The sequence below is a fragment of the Lipotes vexillifer genome, unplaced genomic scaffold (genome assembly GCF_000442215.2).
Source record: "Lipotes vexillifer unplaced genomic scaffold, Lipotes_vexillifer_v1.1 scaffold230, whole genome shotgun sequence".
Lineage (NCBI taxonomy): Eukaryota > Metazoa > Chordata > Mammalia > Artiodactyla > Lipotidae > Lipotes > Lipotes vexillifer.
Window position 1 is genome coordinate 2,574,749 of NW_006775143.1, and position 6,481 is coordinate 2,581,229.

At 38.8% G+C, this 6,481-nt stretch overlaps 1 protein-coding gene across 5 annotated transcripts in view; it reads left to right on the plus strand.

The window, feature by feature from the left end:
• The window catches only part of ASTN2 (astrotactin 2), a 944,548-nt gene that overhangs the window by 858,740 nt on the left and 79,327 nt on the right, over window positions 1-6,481 (plus strand). The gene's annotated exons all lie outside the window — the stretch shown is intronic.

Consider the following 6,481-nt stretch of genomic DNA (forward strand, 5'->3'; position numbering starts at 1 on the left):
CACCCACCCGCCGTTTCTGCCAGTGAATTGTCTCTCTAGTGTATGGAAACCTTTCCTCCTTCACAGCTCCCTCCCACTGGTGCAGGTCCCGTCCCTATTCTTTTGTCTCTGTTTTTTCTTCTATCTTTTGCCCTCCCCAGGTACCTGGGGAGTTTCTTCCCTTTTGGGAAGTCTGAGGTCTTCTGCCAGCGTTCAGTAGGTGTTCTGTAGGAGTTGTTCCACCTGTAGATGGATTTCTGATGTATTTGTGGGGAGGAAGGTGATCTCCATGTCTTAGTCCTCTGCCATCTTGAAGGTCTACCATTTTTAGGCTTCGTTTAAAAAAAAATTTTATTGTGGCTCTTACCACTTAACATGTACTCTATCCTCTTAGCAAGTTTACAAGTTTTTAAGTGTATAATATAGTATTGTTAAATTAGGTACAGCCTTGTACAGCAGATCTCTAGAACTTACTCATCCTGCAAAATTGAAACTTCAGGCCCATTGATTAGCAACTCCTCATTCCCCTCCCCCACCCCCGGCCAGCCCCTGGAAGCTACCACTCTACACTCTGATTCTATGTGTTTGACTATTGTAGGTTCCTCATATGATTGGAATCATTCATGATTTGTCCTTCTGTGACTGGCTTATTTCACTTAGCATAATGTCCTCAAGGTTCATCCATATGGTCACATATTGCACATTTTCTTTTTCTTTTTTAAGATTGAGTAATATCCCATTGTATGTATATTATACATTTTCTTTGTCCATTCATCTGGTGATAGGCATTTAGGTTGTTTCAACATCCTGGCTGTTGTGAATCTAAACCACAATGAGACATCACCTCACACCTGTTTGGATGGCTGTTATCAAAAGAACAGAAGTCAATAAATGTTAGCCAGGATGTAGAGAAATCAGAACCCTGTACAGTGTTGGTGGGAATGTAAAATGGTACAGCCTCTATGGAAAACAGTATGGAAGCTCTGCAAAAAATTAAAAATAAAACCGCCATATTATCCCCAATCCCATTTCTGGGTGTATCTAAAGGAATTGAAATCAGGATCCTGAAGAGATATTAACAACTCCTTTGTTCACTAAGCTTCTTTTTTTTCTTTTTGACAGTCTGTTTCAAAACTGTGTCATAATCAGCAAAAGTGAGCATCAGTTTCCCTTTATGAAACTCAAGAGTATGAAGAGCTCCCTCATTTCCTTCAAACATTTTCTATCCATCAAAAAAACAAAACAAAACAAAACTCGACAGATGGTCCTTAGGATCCATATTTAGTAGAGCTAATATTCAATTTAAAATAGTTCCAAAAAAGTTATATTGCTGTCCAGCACACATACTATATGACTTTTTGTTTGGATTGGACACTTCAAAAGAGGAACATCAAGGCTACTCCAAAAATAATACTCTTAAAACAACACTTTGATGAATGGAACTGATGAAGGTCTTTAATAACTCCAAAACGTTACCTGTTTTTCCCAGAATCTATAACTTGGCTTTGTTCAGGTTTGCCTAAGTTATTTTTAAATTTCACAATGAACTTACATTTTGGCGGGAGACACCCTTGCAATGATCTTTGACCAAAAGTAAAATACACATTAACTTGAATTGATCTGATTTTAAAATAACTTATTCAATGGAAGTGACAGGATTTATTTTTACCCCCTTATAAGACAGTGGACATTTGAGGATCTTATGAACCATCAAAAGTTTACATCACCTTTTTATTTCATTAAAAATCATATAATAATGTTCACTGGACTCTATTATAGTTTGTTGATTGTAATATAAATTAATAAAAGTTTCTTAAAGGAAAATTATCAATATATATCAAAAGACAACGTATTTTAGGAAAATATTTTTCATAAAAGATTTACATGTGAGGATGTTCATGACAATGTTAACTATAAAGGAAAGAAAAGAAAATCATCTAAATATTACCATTGAAGAAAGCCAGTTACAAAATAGTATATGAGATGTCTTAATTAAAACACTTCTGGCTATAGGGTGTGGGTGTATTTACTGAGAGCTGAAGGGGAAATGTTGTAAATCAAGAAGACACTGGAACTAGGGAGTTATTGTGAACCATGGGTGCTATTGTCTTCATCATTTGGAGGCCCATCACAGGCCTCTGCTCACTGAGTAGAGTCTCTGCCCCAGTCCAGTGTTTCACCCAACTGCCTCTCTTCCTAGGTTCTTGGTATTGCCAGCTTTAATTTCCTGGAGAAAAAAAATATTACTGGGCCACCTTGGGTTAAGTTTTTACTCTTGGTTCAATCAGCTGTGATAAAAGGGATAGGGTTACCTATGAAAACTATAGCTAAAACAGCCCAGTGTTAACGCCTGTTGGCACCAGTTCTCAGAAAGCAGAGTTCCCGTTTGGGTAGACCTCACAGTGGTTCAAACTATTATGGATCTTCTGTGTGCGTGAATGTGTGTGTGTATGTGTGTACGTGTGTGTATGTGTGTACGTGTGTGTGTGTTGTATATGTATTCAAGCAACAATGACTGTAAGAATATATACTGTTGCTATTGTGCTTTATAAATTGTTTCTTTGTGTTCGGTCTGGCAGATTTATACTTTCCTCTTTTTTCCTTCATTTTCTATAATAACCATATTTTATTTTTTATGATTAGAAAAATGTTTAAAGTTATATGGAATTAACTGTCATGATGGAAATGGGTATTGCACATTCATTAGAGAATGGGAATGCAGAAGCAGGAACAAATCACTCAGAACGATACCAGTCTGGGATGATCAGACTTCTGGCATATTTCCTTTCTAGAGAACGCATAGTCCTTATGTCATGGAGAACAAATATATTTTTAAATTTTTTCTGCGTTTTTTGTTAGGTAGTGGAATCCCAACCTTTCCTTATAGTGTTACAAACGTTGCGCAAATATATTAAGGTCTGTATACTGTTTAATAATATGGATATTCCAGATTTTATTTAACATTTCTCCAGTGTTGGACATTTAGGCATTTCCAATTTCTCACTTATTTTGAAGAGTGCTAAAATAAACATAGGCCTTTGCATTGTAGACAAAAATAATCTTATGCGAACTCTGATAATTAAAAGGAATCTCAAACCTACTAAAATATTTACATTCTCTGATTGGGCTTACAGGCCATTCTCTTCCTCCATTGTGTTTCTATTCTTTTTGAAAGTCCTGTCTCTGTGTGAGCTCCATCTGGGGTTAGTGCTTCAGAAGTCCTCGTTGGTGCCCTGTACACAGAGCATCGGGAAGCTACCTACAGGCTGGACAATTACACACCAAGGAGAACTCATTCAGGGGCCAAAGCTGCCACCCAAGCAGTTGGCTGCCGTGGTGAACACATTTGACCACAGGCCCAGAGTTTCCCCTTTTAATGTGTTATTCCATTCACTATCAGATCTCTGAGTATCTTGTGAATGGATAAAGAAGATGTGGTACATATATACAGTGGAATATTACTCAGCCATAAAAAGAAACGAAATTGAGTTATTTGTAGTGAGGTGGATGGACCTAGAGTCTGTCATACAGGGTGAAGTAAGTCAGAAAGAGAAAAACAAATACCATATGCTAACACATATATATGGAATCTAAAAAAAAAAAAAATGGTCATGAAGAACCTAGGGGCAGCATAGGAATAAAGAGACAGACCTACTAGAGAATGGACTTGAGGACGTGGGGAGTGCGAAGGGTAAGCTGGGACAAAGCGAGAGAGTGGCATGGACATATGTACACTACCAAATGTAAAATAGATAGCTAGTGAGAAGCAGCCACATAGCACAGGGAGATCAGCTCGGTGCTTTGTGACCACCTAGAGGGGTGGGATAGGGAGGGTGGGAGGGAGGGAGACGCAAGAGGGAAGAGATATGGGGATATATGTATATGTATAGCTGATTCACTTTGTTATAAAGCAGAAACTAACACACCATGGTAAAGCAATTATACTCCAATAAAGATGTTAAAAAAAAAAAAGAGATCTCTAGGGATCTAGGATTCAGAGAGGATTAAGAAATGAAACTACAGATAATCAAGGGAAAAGTACAAGAAATCATTTTACTTTTCTAGCATATTCCTTTCAGGAGATAAATTTAAATGGATGTGATATTTTCCTCTCTTCCTTATTTGTCAAGCCTGTGGTCTGGTGCAAGACCTAATGAATGGTGAATTTCCCACCAGGCATGAATAAAAATCTAAATTAGATCTAGAACATCTTAGATCCAAGAGGATCCTTAGAAATAAATCCACTATAGAGATTTATAAGCTTAGGAATGGAGAAGGTAACGGATATATCCAGTATTTCATAGCTAGTCATTGACTTGAAAAACCAGCCTCAGGTAGCTGAGACTCAAATACTATATTTCATCACTTCGAGATGCCGTTGATTTTAAGAGCCACTTTATTTTAGGTGCTATTAAGAAAGAAAAGAAAATGCTGCCAACTGAACTATAACCCAATGCTTTCTTATGAACTGAATTTTTAGACTTATTGAGAGAGCTCATTTATTCTGATTCTGTTTTATAATACATCACTCTTGTGATATAAAGGTAAAATAAATGTTCAGATAGTCATAAAACTTTTTCACAGTAAGCTTTCTGCTTTTTCTGAATCACTTTTTGACTCAAGGTCTTTGAATGCCGGGGTTCTCCTTATACTGTCCTGCTCTTTGCCTGCCAGAGGACTGGTTATGCTGTATTTCTTCCCCTCTCCCCAATAGTGTTTTCAACTCTTGTATTTAGATATAATTTACATACCATATAAGTCACCCATTTAAAGTGTACAATTTAATAGTTTTTAGTACATTCACAGAGTTGTGTAACTATCACCACAGTCAATTTTAGGAGATTTTCAACACCCCTCCCCCCCGCCCGAAATAAACCATTACCCAATTAGCAGTCACTCCCTCTATTCCTCTCATTTCCCTAGACTTATACAGCCACCAGTCTACTTTCTGCCTCCCTCCATGGATGTGCCACTTCTGGAGGTTTCACAGAAATGGAATCTTACAATATATGGTCTTTTGTGACTTGCTTCTTTCACTTAGCGTATTGTTTTCAACGTTCACCCATGTTGTGGCATGTGTCAGTACATCACTCATTTTTATTACCTTATTTCTTAAAAGAAGACTCCATTATTCTCTCTGGGATTTTCCCTCAAGTTTTATTGCTGGTGCTTTCTCAACCTTAACAGCAGTTGTCAATGAAGCCCATTGAACAACAGTCGGGTTTCATGTTCCTTCCACAATTAGTTCTTAAGTAGTTTGTGGCCTGAAATATTGAGGGTTGTCCGCATCCAACTGTACCGCTAGGAACGACAGCCAAGTTCACACGAGCGCAAGCAGTGACATCTGCTGCCAGGCTGACGGAAGCTGTTTGATGTCATCATCATTTGTCAGTCACGGTTCAATTTCAGACATATTGAAAGATGAAAAATGGAATGTATTCTAGAGTTAATAAAGCATGGAATATATCTTCAGTACTTTTCCTTAGATCACCATGAAGAGAGTTTACTCTGAGCACCAACAAACAGCGAGACTTGGGACACACAGCCCAGGAGCTTGAAGGGATATTGGAAGTTCACATGTCACACACCATCCAGAGCAAGAGTCCCCTCCAGATCTGTGGGTCTCTGACCTTGGGAATGAGAGCCACCTGGAGAGAGCTTGCAAATATGATGTCACAGGTCACAGCCATGAAGATCCTTTTTCAGAAGGGCTGGCAAAGTACCAGAATGTTTTCCTCAATCCTTCCATGCCTCCCTCCTTCTTTTTCTTTCTTTCTCTCTTTCTCTTTCTTCCTTCCTTCCTTTCTTTCTTTCCTTTTTCTTTCGTGCTTGCTTGCTTTCCCTCCCTCCCTCCCTCCCGCCCCTCCTTCCTTCCATCTCTCCCACTTGGTCTTTTACTCTCTTTCTTTCACTCTTTCTCTTTCTTCCTCTTTCTGTCTTTTCTTTCTTTTCCTCTTTCACTCTTTTTTCTCTTCTCTCTCTCAATCCCTCTCTCTTTCCTTCTTTCTTTTTCTTAGAAGCTAGTTCAGAACTAGGAATCACAGCTCAAGCTCATTCCTGACAGATCAGCCAGAGGTATCCTAAGCATCAATGAGAGGGTGTCACTAGTGAATTTGGAACATGCAGATTTGGTTTCTAATCCTGACATGACCACTTAGGAGCAGTGCGACATTAGGCAATTTATGAAGCCTCTCTGAGCCTCAGTGCCATCCTCTGTAAAATGATAGCAGCCTAGAGGGTTGTTGTGATAACTGTGTGAAATCACACATGACAGTGCCTCATGTTTACAGACAATACTTCTTCCAATCCCAGCTGCCCTGGCTCAGGTCTCCTCTGGCTTGAAACGTTACCACCACCCCTCAGTACTGATGACTTGAAATTTGAATTTTTTGATTCTGTGCTGGTATCCTATTACCCATGTGTGGCAGCTGTCCCAGCTCTTCTGATTATGTGGTTGTCAATGAAATACTCTGGTTTCACCCATGTGCAGTAGACACTCTTT